General features: G+C 42.7%; 1 protein-coding gene across 5 annotated transcripts in view; it reads left to right on the forward strand.

Moving 5' to 3' along the window:
- LOC140727645 (NXPE family member 3-like) overlaps positions 1 to 18,403 on the forward strand; it is a 129,138-nt gene that overhangs the window by 2,464 nt on the left and 108,271 nt on the right. Inside the window, exon 2 of one of the 5 annotated variants that reach the window (XM_073045260.1) lies at positions 994 to 1,056. The exons of the other annotated variants lie outside the window; for them this stretch is intronic. The gene's annotated coding sequence lies outside the window, so the exon portion shown is untranslated. The remainder of the gene's footprint in view (positions 1 to 993; positions 1,057 to 18,403) is intronic. 5 annotated transcript variants of the gene reach the window in all.

Raw genomic sequence — 18,403 nt, forward strand, 5'->3', positions numbered from 1 at the left:
GTAGTTACTGCACATAATGTGATTACACGTGACTGCAATTCTCTGAATTGGCGGACTTTACTTAGGGAAATTGATTAGGCTGGGCTTGTTTTTGCAGAGCAAAGGAAGCAGAGGGGTGACGTGGCAAATGTACATAAGATTATGAGAGGTATAGATAAGATGGGTAGTCAAATCATACTCCCTTTATAGGGGTATCAAAAACAAGATGATATAAGATTAAAGGTAGAGGAAAGAGATCTAAAGAGGATCTGAGGATGTTTTTTTTTTACACAGGGAGTGGTTTGAAAACTTAAATGTGCAATCAAAAAGGTATTGGAATCAGGTACAATTATTATGTTTAAGAAGCATTGAGGCAAATACTTAAATAGGTGAGTGATAAAAGAATACAGAACTGGTGTGAGCAAATTAGATTTGTGTAGATGAGCAAAAAGGTCAGCATTGATGTGGTGGCCTGACATTGAGCTATACAGCTGTACGACTCTTTAAGCATCTCTATTTAGGTTGTGAAGAAATGCACCAGCTGAAACATCATATGTATGGAAACTGCAAATGAACAAAGCCTTCACAGTCTATACATCTGAGTTCTGTTACATCTGCAAAGAGTTTGCTAGAGATAATACTCACATTATCTAACATTCTGCAAAATAGCTGTTCAAGAGACATATTTTCTTCTGAAGGTTTAATACAAACGGTTGATATTTTAGTTAAGGGAAGCTGAATGTACACTTCTATTGAGCACTTCTTAGTCTCCAGACAATCAGTACAATTACATGTAATTATCTGAACCTAAAATCAGATTTTTCCATAAACTTCCAGGCTCTGATTATCTGTACGCCCAAATAATAAGTGAAAACTGGTGTGATGTTGGCAGCAAATCCAATTTTGAATAATTGGATAGTTTGTTGTGAACACCATGTACATCATTTTGTAAATAACTCAGGTTTATACAAAATCAGCACATGTAATAAAATTGTAATATTAATTAAAACACAGGGAACAGTGCTGCATACTTTTGGATCCAGGTTTAACAGCATACCACAATATGCAGACAGTCAAGTAAGTCTCGATATATTTTATAAAGCAATTTATCATACTAATACTACACTTGCAAATATAATGATGCCTGTTCAATGCATTGACTAAATTTCTTTCTCTTTTTTTTGTACAATTGACACCTATAAAATGCCACCACATGTCATATCAAATAGGAAGTGAATGGTTCTTTATTTTGACCAAGTTATTTTGTATGAGTTCATTGCAGAAGGTCGCAACAAAGTAGATATGGAGGTAAAAAATGCTACAGCATATTTGTCTTCATCATTTGAGGTGTTGAGTATAAATGTTGGGAAGGCATCTAGCAGCTTTACGAAAGTTTGGTCACAACATTTAAAATATTGTGTGCAGCTCCGGTTTCCATGTTACAGGAAAGGGGTGGAGGTTTCAGAGGGAGTGCATGAAAAGTTCACCAGGATGTTGCCTGGATTAGAGACTACTCACAAAAAATGAAAGGTTGGGCAAGTGTGTATTGCTTTCTTGAGTCTCAGGGCTGAGATGGCAATCTGACAGAAGTATGTATATAATATTATGAGAAGCATAGATAAGGTATATAGGCAAAATTACCTCTTGCATAACATTTTTCAAAACCTCAGGACATACATACTAAGTTTTTTCACTGTTCATCTGAACAAATAAGTTGTGAACAGCAACATCTTGCAGAAACTAATAGTTTTGTGCAATGTTATCCCAAGAACAATATTAGGCAAAACTTCAGGGGGAGTTCCTGCTTTTTGAATAATAATAGACTTTTTTCCTCCTCCTCTTTAAAGGCTGTATGTAACCTTAGTTTAATGTTCAAAGTACATTTATTATCAAACCATGTATACATTATACAACACTGAGATTAGTCTCCTAACACAGTCACGAAACTAAGAAACCCAGAAGAACCTGTAAGAAAAACGACCATTCTGAACTGAACTCCACAAAGAGAGTCTGAGGTCCATAGTTCAATGCATAGCCGAGTAAACGTCATGGAGCTGCAAGCTGAACTGAACTGGCCCGTCCCTCGCCTCAGGCCCAGACACCCTGACATTTTTAATCTCGCCCAGCACATAAATTAACATCCAAATATCAGGTTCAGCTGCTTCGGTATGCTCTGGTGTCTGGACCCCGCTGCCTCTGTTCAACCTGTACCCAACCTTTACAATTCAGCCCAGTGCTTAAATCAATTGGACCTTGGGTCTTCCTCACTCTCAGCAACGGGTTGGTTGCCTCACCTTGCCTTAGTTCTGCCACATCGAATTGCCTCCCAGTTCAAATCCAAGGGGAAGCTACAGACTACTGCATGTGATAATCATTTGCCATAAGAAGAGTGAGTAACAAAGTATTCAGTTAAAAAAGGATCTAGTGCTTTCCCAATGTAAATGATGAATAAACTCATCTTGGGCTTTAAGCCGGGTAAAGGTATTGATTATAATCTAGGTTTCAATGACAAACTCTGCCATCTTCTTTAACACTGGTCCGTAAGCAACGTCAGGTGAGATCCACCTTGAGGAAAGTGAATGCGAGTAAGGCAGCTGGCCCAGACTGAGTGCCCGGCTGGGTACTGAAACATGTGCCGACCAGCTTGCTGAGGTGTTTACAAGTATATTTAACCTCTCACTGCAACAAGCTGCTGTTCCAACATGACTTAAAACCTCCACCATCATCACAGCACCCAAAAAATCAGCTGTGAAGTGCCTGAATGACTACCACCCTGTAGTGCGGACACCCATAGCCATGAAGTGCTTTGAGAGACTTGTGCTCTCACACATTAAGGGAATAATCCCACCTGATCTGGACAAACGCCAATCTGCCTACCGGGCAAACCGCTCTACAGAGGATGCAATCACAACAGCCCTCCATATGGCTCTGACTCACTTAGAGGAACCGAACACCTATGTGAGGATGTTATTTGTGGACTTCAGTTCAGCATTTAACACAGTCATCCCCCATAAACTGGTCAGCAAACTGAACACTCTTGGCCTTGGTTCCTCCCTGTGCTCATGGGTCATGGACTTTCTCACACAGTGACCACAGCTAATCAGAGTTGGTAAGCACACTTCCACTACCCTCAACTTAAAAATAGGCACCCCGCAGGGCTGTGTGCTGAGCCCTATGCTCTACACACTCTTCACACATGACTGCACCCCCATAATTTAATGCACTTCCAACTCCATAATTAAATTTGCAGACGATACCATAGTGGTTGGCCTGATCTCGGACGAGGATGAAACAGCCTACAGGCTTGAGGTAGATCATCTGACGGAGTGGTGTAAGGACAACGACCTGGTCCTTAACACTTCTGTAACAAAAGAGATGATCATTGACTTCTGGAGATCAAAGGACAGAGTACACAACCCCCTCCATGTACATGGAGAGGTAGTGGAAATTGTGGAAAACCTAAAGTTCCTTGGAGTTATGTTGTCAAAGCAGCTGACGTGGACCACCAACACCTCGCTGCTTGTAAAAAAGACACAATAAAGACTCTTCTTGCTCAGAAAGCTGAAACAAGCCAAACTCCCACAAAAGTGGTTGCTTGACTTCTACAGAAGCACAATTGAAACCACCCTGACCAACAGTGCCACAGTGTGGTATGCTAGCTGCACAGCCGCTGAGCGACAAGACCTGCATCGTGTGGCAAAGGCAGCCCAGTGAATTGTCAGGATGGAGCTCCCAGGACTGGACACTATCTATTCCAGCAGACTCAGGAGGAAAGCAATCAGCATAACCAGAGACACCACACACCCCCGCCACTCCCTGTTTGACTCGCTGCCGTCCAGCAAAAGGTTCAGGACACTAAAAGCCAGAACAAATAGACTGAGGAACAGCTTCTACCCCAGAGCTGTGGCCTCCACCACACCACGCCCACAGAGCAATGACTGAAAATGTGAGCACACACAAGGGCTCAAATACTTGCACTAACGGCACTTTGTGCATTACTGTGATATTCCAGTGCTGCTGCAACTTATTTTCTGCTACTTATCTATTTAATACTGTATTTCTGTTACTGTCTTGTTTTTATCTACCACTTTGTTTGATTGCCTGAGAGGAAGCCAAACAGAGTTTCATTGTACCTATGTATAATGAGAATAAAGATCATTCAATGGTTCAATGGTTCAATTCAATGGTTTTGTAAAGGAACAGAAATCAATTACTTTCTCACGTATCTCATGTTCAGATATGGCCAATTTCTGTACTCTAAAGTTCTACTCCACGTACAACAAGCCATTTGAAAATAGGAGTGGGCTGTTAGCTTTGTGGAGGTAATCATCTCTTCCTAACACAAGCACTATTCCACTAGCGGAAGGCTCCGAGCATTATCTTGTCCTTTGCACTTACTCTGTATTTTGTGAACTATTATGGGGTCAGTTCTCCGTCATTTCTCTCTCTAATTCCCGGGTCTTCGTCTCTCACCCTTCGGAAACCCTGGCTGCTGACTTCCACTCGGTCCTAAACCTCTGAAACCACGCTCGCGGACATCATTCACAGTTTTCTAGACAGTGCCCTTGTAAGGTGAAACGGACTTTTAACCTCACAATTTACAGTACCTTGATTGTCCACACACACGATCTTCTGACTGCGCTGCACTTCCGTTGTAACAGTGATACTCTATTCTGTTGTTACCTTTGCCTCCTGTTGCCTCAGTACACTGTTGTAATGAAATGACCTGCATGGATGGAAGGCAAAACAATAGTTTTTTTAACACAGTAGCTCGATACAAACTTTTTTAGTTTACGTTAACCAATAAACGTTTTTTTCAGCTACCTACACATCGTTCACCACTGGCGAGAGCTGCTGCCGCTGTTGGATAAGCCCTTTTGTCACATAAAGCCCATACCCACTCCTACCGTCTGCTGGCTGCACTCTCCCACCCTCCATTATTCTATTCACGTGAAGCACATCGAAAGCATGTCTAGGTCAGTAAATCCTGACTCTCACTTTCCTTGCCCCGCTGCACTATCTCATAATCTCCATAAATGCTCCTCCTAGATTCCATACTCCTTCGTCAGCCAAATGTTCAACCAGTTTTGGCCGATTATTCAAAGTCTTTTAAATCCTTTCTCCAAGTCTTTCTGTCCACCTGCAGATCAGATCCAAGACACAGCTTTTGTTCTGCCTTCGTAAAATCACACTTAGCTCACTCCCCCCACCGCTTCCCCAACACAGACATTGTGCACTCCTCTGCATATAAGACAAAGTATGTGCTCTGTATGTTTTATGGAGCACAGAAATAGGCCCTACAGCCCAACCAGGGTCCCCCCTCTAACCTAGTCCCACCTGCCCGCGCTTGGCCCATAGCCTTCTACAACAGAGGTTCCCAAGTACGGTCCCCTTGCTTAAAGGTATTGGCCCATGGCATAAAAAATGGTGGGTGCCCCGACTCCAAAACCTTTCCTATCTTAATGTACCTGTTCATGCCTTTTGAATGTGTTTAAATCAATGCAACTGCAGGATTAGAAATACGAGAATATACGCGGAGGCCAGAATTCCAAACCAACACACACACACACACACACACACACACACACACACACACACACACACACACACACACACACACACACACACACACACACACACACACACACACACACACACACACACACACACACACACACACACACACACACACTACTTAAGGAAGTCAACAGTTCAGGCAGCATCTATCGAAATTAATTAACAGTCAATGTTCTGGGCCGAGCCCCTCCTTCAGGGCTGAAAAGGAAGGGAGAAGACGCCAGAATAAAAAGGTGGGGGCGGGTTTAGAAACTGGCAAATGAAGGAGGGAGCGACGCTTGGAGAACTTATTTTTTAGGTTCATCTTGGTGCTGATACATAATGAGAAGCTATACTTAACATGAGTAAAAGGGGGTAATTCTTGCCCAGATAAATACTTTATTCATAAAATATGCAATGAAAAAATCGGGACATTGTGTTACCATCATGCGCTGTGCCGAGCATACCACTATACTTACTCATAATCCTTAGAACAAGTTAGTGGTAGTTAACATTCCCAAACAATCCATCAGCAAAGTATCTGACAAACTGTTGGACAGGCTCCAACTCCATAATAACTATTGCTGGCAGGATAAAAGATGGATAGGGTAGTCAGGGCATTTAGTTGGTTTGCCTTCATAGGCAAGGCAATTGAGTGTAAGATTTGGGATATCATTGGATAAGCTACACTTGGAGTATTGGAATATCATTAGCAGAACTCCTTGTGTCCGCACTTAATTGTTCTGGTTGAAATGTACAGCAGGTACAGAACCCTTTACCCACACAAACTCATGTTCAGAAACAGTTATTACCCTTCAACCATCAGAATCAGGTTTATTATCACCGGCATGTCAACTTAGCAGCAGCAGTTCAAGGCAATACATAATCTAGCAGAGAAAAATTATGAAATAAAGTAGTATAACTAATAATAAAAACAATTACGTATATGGAATAGATTAAAAAATGTGCAAAAACAGAAATACTGTATACTAAGAAAGGGAGGTAGCGTCCAAAGATTCAATGTCCATTTAGGATTTGGATGGCAGAGGGGAAGAAGCTGTTCCTGAATCGCTGAGTATGTGCCTTCAGGCTTCTGTATCTCCTACCTGATGGTAACATTGAGAAAGGGGCATGCCCTGGGTGCTGGAGGTCCTTAATAATGCACGCTGCCTGAGACACCGCTCCCTAAAGATGTCCTGAGTATTTTGTAGGCTAGTACCCAAGATGGAGCTGACAAGATTTACAACCTTCTGCAGCTTCTTTCGGTCCTGTACAGTAATCCCTCCATACCAGGCAGTGATGCAGCCTGTCAGAATGCTCTCCACGGTACAACTATAGAGGTTTTTGAGTGTATTTGCTGACATGCCAAATCTCTTCTAACTCCTAATAAAGTATAGCCGCTGTCTTGCCTTCTTTCTGACTACATCGTTATGTTGGGACCAGGTTAGATCCTCAGAGATCTTGACACCTAGGAACTTGAAGCTGCTCACTCTCTCCACTTCTGATCCCTCTATGAGGATTGGTATGTGTTCCTTCATCTTACCCTTCCTGAAGTCCACAATCAGGCTCTTGAACTAGTGATGATAACTTCATTCACCCCTACTCTGAACTGATTCCACAACTTACAAACTCACTTTCAAGCATACGTTACAACCCACATTCTCAGTATTTTGTTTTTTATTTGCATATTGGTTGTTCGTCAGTTTTTGCTAATGCAGTTTTCTGTAAAGTCCATTGTATTTCATTTTTCCTGTAAATGCCTGCAAGAAAATTAATCCCAATATTGTAATGGTAGCATGCTGTGACATTCTGGGTGGGGCGTGGTCGACAGCCAGCTCCTGCATTTCTAATTAATAGTACTGTTTATCGTTCTTGTGTTAAAATGCTTTTATGGGATTATGGTGGGAAGTTCCAGTTCATTTATTGTTACATTTTAGCTTGGGTTATACAGTTATTTGCTTGTGTATTTGTGGGTCACCCTGACTGTAACCGGGGGGTGTGTGATGGTCACCTCCCCCGTCTGTGTGACGCTGGGTGGGGTTCATTCTAGCTTGGTCATGGTGTCCGGTCTGTTTTTGTGTCTATCACAATGAAACTTTGCACACTGAGTTCGCGGAGAAGGTGTGGAGGAGGATGAAAGGGCTAGTGTCACGGTTCATACACAGCAGCTGCGTAACAGAGGACTCTGCGATCTACGGGCTGTTCGCGGGCACGCACACGGAGACCGGAATCCGGTGCTGCCGGCAGATCATCAAGTCAGTGAAAGACGCTCTTTGGTCAGCCCGAAACTTGATGGTCTACCAGCACAAGGAGATGTCCGTGGGAGAATGCTGCCGAATGGCACATTCTCGGCTGCAGGAGTACGTGCTGACAGACGCACTCAAACCTCAGCGCAAGAGCCCGGTGGGGAAGGACCACGATTTTGAGTTTTTGTCCCGTGGGAGGGGTCGGGTGGCAGGGAGTATACTCCACAACAATGGTGTGTAAAGATGAAACAACGGAGCGCCACGTGAGTAGCTGAAAGTGTGGAAATGTATATCTTCGCTGGACGAGTCGGGGAGAGCAGAAGCGATCTTAGCACCCCAGTGGTCCAGCATCGCCCCACACGCAGCGAGCCTAGGCTTCTGTCATCGAGGCGGAAGAGGAAACTGACGAGGACAGGTACCTGTCTGACGAGGACCTGCCGACCAGCGCCGCCAGCCAGGAAGCAACCTCTGATACCGGTGCGGTGCACGGCTACTAGATTGGCTTTTTTTCTGAGCCAAATTCCAGAAAATTGGCTTTTTCCCCCAATTTGGTTGGCTTCAGAAAATTCATTTGGCTTTTTGGTGCTTTCCTGGCTTTTTTATATGCTAAAATTATCTGCACGAAAACTACATGCCATCCTTTTTCTAAGTTAAGGCAGTGGAGTTGCAAATTGCTGTAAGCGTAACCTGCCATTGTGCAATATGTACAGTTGACCACTTTAGTGAAATCATGATAGCACATGGGCATGGGAGTACAGTGGAGCACATAAAGTTACATAAAACTAAATGTGCATGCTTAATCAAAAACACCACTTTGCCTGCACTGAAAACTGATCTCATTGATGACTTTCAGAACAAGAAATATGCCATCAGTATAGATGAATCTATTGACATTTCAACGCAAAAACACTTGTGCATTTTATTTTGATTTTTAAGTGATAGGACAAAGGAAATTGTAACTGGATTTCTAGGTTTAATTCTGGTACAAGAGGCTACAGGAGAAAACATATTCAATTTGATTGACAAGGAAATCAAAAGATGTGGCCAGAGACTTGCAAATTGCATTGGTTTTGCATCCAATGGTGCATCAAACATTGTTGGGTGCAACAACAGTGTGGTCCAGATTAAAAGATGTGTCTCTTTTCTTTGTGCAACTCAAGTATATTTGTCATTTGCTGGCACCTCCCCACCATGGACCAGCAACGAGCAGGTGAGCGATTCTGTGCTGGCCCGGGTGAAGGAATGGCTGACTGTGGGACGAAGGCCAGACTAGCCAGAGGTCTCCTTCCTGGATCCAGAGACCAAGGCCCAATATTCACAGTGGAGGATGCTGGAGGTCCACAATGGGTTGCTGTTCAGGCAGTGGCAGTTGTCCGACGGTGACAGACTCCCCCGAGGGCTCTGCGCCACGGTGCTGCAGTCGGTGCACGGGCTGGTAGGGGCCGGCCATCTCGGAGTTGCAAAGACATTGGGCAGGCTGCGTGAACACTTCTATTGGCCTGGGTACAGGCAGAATGTGGAGTTGTTTGTGCACGGCTGCGACACCTGCAAGGCGCTGAAGGGACTGGGCCACCAGTCTAAGGTGCCATTGCAGCATTACATGGTGGGGGCCCCAGTATGGGTCTACTGCCCCTCCTGGAAGTAGGGACAATCCCCCAGGCATGGAAGCCACTAGGAGAGGTGCTTGATCGTATCCCTCGGGTGCGGTTACCTGAGCGGTGGAAGGCATTCGTACTTCACTGGGACTGGCTGGCACCGAATCAGCCCTTGGCCACCACTAACCCAGCGAGGCTGAAGGAAGGAAATGACACTCCGAGTGCCCTGGCTCTTGCATCACACAAACAGGTGGCAGTGTCAACGCCCACCGGAACTTTTGGACCTTGCTATGAACTCTGGGTTTGCCGGGGATGGCTGACCCCTTAGGTGGGGGCAATGTGACGTTCTGGGTGGGATGTGGTCGACAGCCTGCCCCTGCATTTCTAATGGCCAGTACTGTTTATTGTTCTTGTGTTAAAATGCTTTTATGGGATTATGGTGGGAAGTTCGAGTTCATTTATTGTTACATTTTAGCTTGGGTTATACAGTTATTTGGTTGTGTATTTGTGGGTCACCCTGACTGTAACCGGGGTGTGTGATGGTCACCTGCCCCCGTCGGTGTGAGACTGGGTGGGGTTTATTCTCCAGATAAAGGAACCATCAGCCTTTGCATCAATCGCAAGCTGGTTCTGATTTGTAAATCCACAACTAAGTTCCAATGCATCTACTTCCTCTTCTGAATCAGAATTAAGCCTATTATCACTGACATATGTTGTGAAAGTTGACGTTTGGTGGTAGCAGTACAGTGCAATATGTATAAAATTACTATAAATCGCAATAAAGTATATAAAAAATAAATAGTGCAGGAAGAGAGCAAAATAGTGAGGTAGTGTTTATGAAGCATTCGGAAATCTAATGGCGGAGTGGACGAAGCAGGCGCAATGATTCCCTTCATGGTGACAGCTGTCTTTGGCTATTTGTCATTTAGTATAAGTGGTCTGGATCACTATTCATCATTATTCAAGCTCCCTGCTTATATTATGCACTCAGTATTCAACAAATGTCTTATTCTGCAGCTGATGTGGGATGTGGAGAACAACCCCTAGATCAGGGTTTCTCAACCAGGATTCCGTGAGAACACTTGGTGTTCTGCAAGCGATTGTGACTAAAATAAAACTGCTAGCACTCGCAGTTGTGGATCGTGGCCGAGCAGCTCCAGTAGCAATCTCAGCCCAGTATAGCAGGGTGCAGTATTCTCAGCTTTTGATGTGAGACAGGAGAATTACCTCCCCCAACTTTCCCTTATGTGCCGCCGACTGACTTATGGGAGCTAACAAACTCTATCAGTGCAGTAGAAAATTGTAAGGAAATTTTCATTCTAAACAAGGTCCAGGCTGGTGATTTTTGAAGAGGAGGTGTGAGATAGAAGAGAAGGATTCTATGCCTGGGCTTATGGACAATTCTGATAGGGTTAATGATGAAGAATTACAATTTTCTGAGTCATTTCACTGCACAAGTGTAACAACAGCCACAAAAAGGTCTGTTTTTTAAACAAAACTATAAAAGTTTATTTACACAACAAATACACAAAGTACAAACATTAAGTATTTCGAACATAGAAATCTATAGCACATTACAGGCCCTTCGGCCCACAATGTTGTGTCGACCATGTAACCTACTCTAGTAACTGCCTAGAGTTTCCCTATCGCATAGCCCTCCGCTTTTCTAAGCTCCATGTACCTATCTAAGAGTCTCTTAAAAGACCCTATTATATCTGCTTCTACCACCGTTACTGGCAGTGCATTCCACGCACCCATCACTCTCTGACATCCCCCTGAATAAATTCAAATTGAAGCTGTCTCTAAAACAGTCTATAAAGTAGTAAATCCCCTTGGGTCATGGGGGCACCGCTCTAGGAAATCCCCCATTGAAACCATTGTGACAGCATGCTCCCTCTCCAAGGACAGTCGGGCAAGAAGGTATCCTTGGAAAAGAGGCAGGCAGTCAGCCCTGGCCGAGCCCTCGACTTTCCACCGCTCGATCCAAGAATGGCCGTCTTGACCAGGTCCTGGAGCAAGCCCACCATTAGATCCTCCTTGTGACCCAACCCCTACCGTAATGGGTGCCCGTATATAAGGAGTGCGGGGCAGAATTGCAACCAGAATCTAAGCAGCAGCTCCTTGAGATGCCCAGATGGGGGCTGCAACCTCTCACACTCCATCGCAGCATAGTACACTGACTCCTCACAACCACAGAATGGACAGGTGGACGAGGTGTCAGTGAACCTGCTTAAAACACCTCTTGCATTGTACTGCCCTATGCAACACCGCACGTCCCAGTGTACAGGGGAAGGGCCCCTGCATAAAGAGATTTCCACTGGGGGCCTCCTCCACTGCCAGATGGTAAAACAAACTGCTAAGATGAGCCTGGTCAGCAAACGAAGGCAAGGAAGTGAAAGGTGTGCAAGAGCAGCCTGTACAAGAAATGCTTTGGAGTGGCACGGAAGGGCACGGTGGGCATCCCCGTGAATGGCTGACGTTATGCGGGACCTTCTCCTGGGGCCTGGGTCTGGCGAGACTCCCGGCCCATCAGGTGCTGGTGTAGTCGGAACCCCTCCATTTCCCCGAGCCCTCTCGACACCCACCTTGATAGGATGGGGACCGGTCCCTCTCGCAGCTCAAGCACCATCCCCCATCAGCACAGGAGCACCCTGTCCGGATGAGACTAGAGCCCATACCATCACCAGCTCTCGGTAAAAGCGGGGAATTCCGTCAAAGCGGTGCGGCTGATGCTGTCTGCTGGAAGGGAGTGTCCCCATTGGAGGGGCGTCGTCAGCACATGGTGTCTTGGAGGGTGGTCGCTATACAGGCATCTCTGAGGCAGAGAGCCGCTGACTGGATGTGGACACAGCAATGACTGACCGTTCTCCGCAATGGAAAGACTCTGGATCTCAGCAGAGACCCAGTGCCTCCCGTTGCTCCAGAAGAAGTCCACCAGCCTCTTCTGGGTCCTGGAGACAAAAGCTATGGGTGCGACTAAAGTAATCACAGGCACCATTTCTTTACAATGAAAGCTACTTGTCAACGGGTTTTACATGGACTGGTGATCTAAGTTGTCCCACCTCATTGCGTCTAGTCCGTGGCAAACTATTTAAAAAGGCAGCAATGGCTCCAGCAAAATTGAAAAGCCACTTAACTACAAATCACAGCAATAAGACATATACAAGTGCTGAATATTTTAATGACTATTGGAATCTCAAAACAAACTGATTAAAGTTTTTAAAACTAAAGTTACAGTCAGTAAAAGGAAAAATGAAGCAAGTTGTTTAGTAGCTTCAATACCAGTTCACTCAAGAATGTTGAAAAAAGTGTGAAAACCTGTACAAAGAGCACACTAATCTCTACTACAGACAGAAATCCGGTGACTTAACAGAGGAGGAGTTCACAACGGGGTATTTGAGTTGAAAGGTGGATTGCAGGAGTACTTTTAAGAAAACAATAGGCCAAATTTTGTTCAGTGCTTTGAAGATGAAGAATGGCTGCAGAAACTAGCCTACTAAGCAGACATTTTTCATCATATGAACCAGTTGAGCAAGTCTCTGCAAGCCCCTGAAGTAAATGTTTTGACTTCAAGTGTCAAGATTCTTGGATTTAAAAGAAAACCAAATCTTTGGAAAAATCATGCTGCTAAAGGAAATCCTGAAAATTTTCCACTACTGCTTGGGCTTGAGAGTGAGGAAGGATATCAAAGTCTCGAGTCTTATTGAAAACCACCTGGAAGAACAGCAGAACAAAATTGAACAGTATTCTTCCTCCCTTTCAGCACAAGTGTATGACTAGGTGAGGGACCTTTTCTCTGAATCTTCTGCTCAGCTTGAGAAGATTCATTGAGAGAAAGGAAGAACTTTGTGAGATCGTGCACTCAAGATGAGATTTGCTGACCTGCCCCTGGTAAGTTCTGTGAAAGAAGAGCATCCTGCTACTCATAGGAAAGCAATGAACATTTTGCTGCAGTTTAAAATGTCTTACATGTGTGAACAAGCCAACAAGTATCTAGTATCAAATGAGATGATAGCAATAATCTCATTGAAGGTGAACTCTGTGTGTGCTTATCTCAAGTTTAACCTGGAATTGAGAAATTTATCATGTTTGCCTTATGAATTTTAAAAATTTATGAAGGGGAAAGAAAGAAATTGATTTCAAGAAAGGTAAACTAAGCTTAACTATCTGTTTCTTTTTTCAAGACAGGTTGGCTAAAAATTCACTCTCTACTCAAAAGAACATTGACAATTATTTTTGGATTATCATATCTACAACTTACTGATCACATTAAGGTACCCTGAGCTGTAGATATAATGTTTTTTTATATAGGGACTCCTGAGACATAAAAATTATTTCAGGGGTTCCTCCAGGGTAAAAAGTTTGAGAAAGGCTGCCCTAGACTATATGCTCCCGGAGCATCCTTGCATACAAAGGTTGATTGTCTATAAACAATGATCACAGTTGGCAATCAGGCTGCATTGCACTGTTTCCAGTTGCTGCATCATTATCTAAATATGGACTTGTTGGCTGGTTACTGCAGAACAACAGCCAACAACTGGAAAGGAAACCATAAACTGTCTGTTCCATATGTTCTTCCTAAGAAATGTTGCTTACTCTGTCTAGAATTATATTTATAGTCACCTCATACAGCTTAAGTACTTTAATTTCCTTAATGAATACTTGTACTGATTCCTCCTTTGCCTTCTTGAGCATTTTAGCAACAATAAATCCCATTACTGCAACTACCACTCTTCAGTAATCTGTTCTCTTAGTCCCACTAGGTCTATTATATCATCCAGCTGCATTTCTTATTCCTGCTATCTCTACTCGGCCATTTCTGGTCCTATTTGTCTTTGGGAACACATTTTTTTTCTGGCAACACCACATTAGACATGTGGAGGCTGTTTAAAGATCAGTTGCACAGAGAACAGGAAAGGTATGCTCCTGTCAGAAGGAAGAATGGGGATAGAAAGAACCTTGGATGTCCAGAGAAGTGATAAATTTATAAGAAGTGATAAAATGAAGATAAAGGAAAAGTATGTAAAGCTTCAAAAATTAGAATCAAAGGAAGCATATGAGGAGTAAAAAGAAGGCAGAAGAGAAGAAAGAAGGGAACTAGGAAATCCAGGAGGGGCCATGAAAAGTCCTTGGCAACTAGGATCAAAGTGAATCCCAAGGCATTCTATGCATAGATCAAGAGCAAGAGAATAAGAGCAAGGGAGCAGTAGTGATAAGGGGCAATGGTCAGAGTACCAGACAGGAGATTCTGTGAACATGAACAGGACACCCGGATGGTATGTGCGTCTCAGGTGTCAGGGTCAGGGACATCTCGGATTGTGTCCCCAGCATTTTAGAGAGGGAGGGAGAGCAGCCAGACATTGAGTTCAAATGTCAAGAGGTTATATGCAAATTCTCTAGTTAGGACATTTCTGCGGTTTTGCATTCAGTTCTACTGGCCCCACTATAGGAAGGATGTTGAGACTTTAGGGAGGGTGCAGAAGAGATTTACCAAGATGCTGCCTAGTTTAGAAAGCAAGTGCTATCACAAGAGGCTGGATAAACTTGTGTTGTTTTTTTTCTGGAATGGCTGAGGCTGAGGGGAGATCTGATAGAGGTTTATAAGATTATGAGAGACATAGATGGAGTAGACAGAGAGTATCTGTTTCCCAGTGTTGAAATGTTTAATACCAGAGAGAATGCATTGTAAGTGACAGGGAGTAGGTTCAAAAGGATGTGAGAACATTAGAACATAAAGTTTTTGACAACATGCCATTTGGGCCAACAAAGCTTGCCAAATTCCTATTCACATAGTGTGTTGAAATAACTATCAAGTTTAGATTTGAAAGTCTCTTAAGGTACTAATCTAAACTACACAACTAGGTAGTTTGTTCCAAGTATCCACGACTTGATGTGTAAAGAAATGCTTCCTGCTGTTAGTCTGAAATATCCCTTTAACCAGTCCCCAGCAATGGTCCCGTATCTTTGAAGATGGATTAATTTTGAAGTAGCAGCTGACATCCACTTTACTTATACCCTTAATCATCTGGAACACCTCTATCATGTTTCCTCCCATTTTGTGTCTAGTTAGGTTAAAAAGGTTTAATTCTTTCAATCTTTCTTCATATCTCATACCCTGCAGACCTGGAATGAGTCTAGTCACCCTTCCCTGTACTCTCTCCAGTGCCTTCTTATCCCTCATACAATGTGGAGACCAAAATTGTACACGGAATTCAAGGCATGTCCTCACAAGTGCATCACGCAGATTAAGGAGAACATCTCTTGACTTGAACTCACATGAGTGCATTATATAGGCCAACATTCTAATAGCCTTCCGAATCGCTTCTGTATATTGTCTAGATGTTGATAGTGATAATGCCCAAATGCCCAGGATGCCCAAATTCTTTACATACAGTACACTTTCTAACTCAACATGCTCCAATGTATATTTATACTGTATCTAATATTTCTACCTCCTATATGTAATACTTCACATTTATTTAATTTCAATTTCATCTGTGATTTATCTGGCCATATCTGGATTTCGGTTAGATCTCACTGTATTGATTCTGCTCCCTGAATGCTATCAACCCACCCCTAATTTTTTTTGTGATCGGCAAACTTTACTAGCATGTTTGTTGTGTGCTTATCCAAATTATTAATGTAAATTAAAACCAACAGTGGTCCCGAACCAATCCTTGAAGAAGCCTCTTCTTGGTGTGAAAATGATCCTCTCACCATAGTTCATTGTTTTCCATTTTTGAGCTAATTCTACACCCATTCACACACTTTACCTCCCTACCTCCTGTAATTTGAGTATTAACCTCTTGTAGGGGACCTTGTCAAATGCCTTCTGAAAGTACAAGTAGATGATACCAACCTCTTTATTGTTATAATTTTTAGTTGCCTCTTTATAGAACTCCAGCATATTAGTAAAACTTGATTTTCCCCTTTCTGAACCCATGCTGGTTTTCTGCTGACATGCCTGTTCTTATCAGCTGCTTTTCCTTCTCATTCTTTGTTATTGTTTCCATTTTCTTGCATGTGATACCCATTAAGCTTACTGGTCTATAGCTACCAGGGCCAGTGCTGTCACCCTTGGGACAACGTTAGCCCACTTCCAGTTCTTAGGGATTTCACCAGTCTTCAATGACTTTTGAAAAATACACATTAGGGGTTTATCTTTATAATCACAGACCTCTTTAAGTACCCTTGGATATTTGTTGTCTGGCCCTGGAGATTTATTAAAGTTCAGCCTTTTCAGCTGAAGCAGGACCTCACTTTCTAAGATCTCTCAGTCACTTAAAACAATCTTATTTTTCTGTACACTTACTGACATATTGCTAACATCTTTGCAGCTGAATACTTTACAAGATATGAGTTAAGTGCATCCGCTATGTCCTTCTCTGCATTATTTAACACCCCACTATTATTCCTAATACACTTCCTCCTTGACTTTACTTTTATTACTAAAGTATTTGAAAAATCTCTTAGAGTCAATCTTGGCATTATCAGCAATGTCCTTCTCAACCTGCCTTTGGTAATCCAAATATTCCTCTTGACTATCGCTCTCATATTTTCATAGGCCCTACGGTTAATATCATTACTATTTTTTCTGTATTCCTTCTATAGTATCTTTAATAATTTTGATGTATATCTTTATTCATCCATGTAGTTGATCTATTGTTTTTATGGCTTCTCATGACGTTGGGTATGAACATTTCCTAAACTGCATACGTTACCTCTTTAAATCAACTCCACTGTTCCTCAACATCAAGCAGATTCTTCTAGTTTACCTCTGAAGTTTTTGCCAATCTGCACCAGCTTTGCATTTCTGAAATTCAATTTAATGACTTTAGATTTTACTGATATACTCTCCCAAAGAACTTTGAGACTTACATGTTCTGATCACGTTCCCAAAGGCTCAACAATTTCCATACTCAAAATTCTATTTTGATTGTTATGGGATATCTAATCTGGACAGGTCTCTCCCCCCGTGTTGGTGTCTTAACATTCTGGGTCAAAAAACAGTCACTCAATAACTCAATGAATTCACGTTCCTGTAATCCATTAGTCACCAGGTTATCCCACTCAATGTTTGGGAAATTAAAGTCTCCCATAAATATAACATGACCCTCAGACCTTGCTTTATTTTAGTATTCTGATAGATTTGTTCATTAAATTCACTATCAGAATTAGGGATGCCTAGAATGCACTGCCTGGTATGGTGGCAGAAGCAAATACATTACAAGTTTTTATCAGAAGCAGAATCAGGTTTATTATTATCGGCATGTGATATGAAATTTGTTAACTTAGCAGCAGCAGCAGTTCAATGCAATACATGATCTAGCAGAGAGAAAAACATAATAATATTACATAAAATAAAACAAAATAATAAATAAATAAATAAATTACATATATTGAATAGAATTTTTAAAATGTGCAAAAACTAAATTACTCTATATTAAAAAAGTGAGGTAGTGTCCAAAAATTCAATGTCCGTTTAGGAATCAGATGGCAGAGGGGAAGAAGCTGTTTCTGAATCACTGAGTGTGTGTCTTCGGGCTTCTGTACCTCTTACCTGATGGTAACAGTGAGAAAAGGACATGCCCTGGGTGCTGGAGGTCCTGAATAATGGACACTGTCTTTCTGAGACACCACTCCCTGAAGATGTCCTGGGTACTTTGTACACTAGTGCCCAATATGGAGCTGATTAGATTTACAACCTTCTTCAGCTTCTTTCGGTCCTGTGCAGTAGCCCCTCCATACTAGACAGTGATGCAGCCTGTCAGAATGCTCTCCACAGTACAACTATAGAAGTTTTTGTTGTATTTGTTAACATACTAAATCACTTCAAACTCCTAACAAAGTATAGCCGCGGTCTTGCCTTCTTTATAGCTACATCGATATGTTGGGACCAGGTTAGATCCTCAGAGATGTTGACACCCAAGAACTTGAAGTTGCTCACTCTCTCCACTTCTGATCCCTCTATGAGGATTGGTATGTGTTCCTTCATCTTACCCTTCCTGAAGTCCACAATCAGCTCTT

This window comes from Hemitrygon akajei, chromosome 5 (assembly GCF_048418815.1).
Source record: "Hemitrygon akajei chromosome 5, sHemAka1.3, whole genome shotgun sequence".
In the NCBI taxonomy this organism is placed as follows: domain Eukaryota; kingdom Metazoa; phylum Chordata; class Chondrichthyes; order Myliobatiformes; family Dasyatidae; genus Hemitrygon; species Hemitrygon akajei.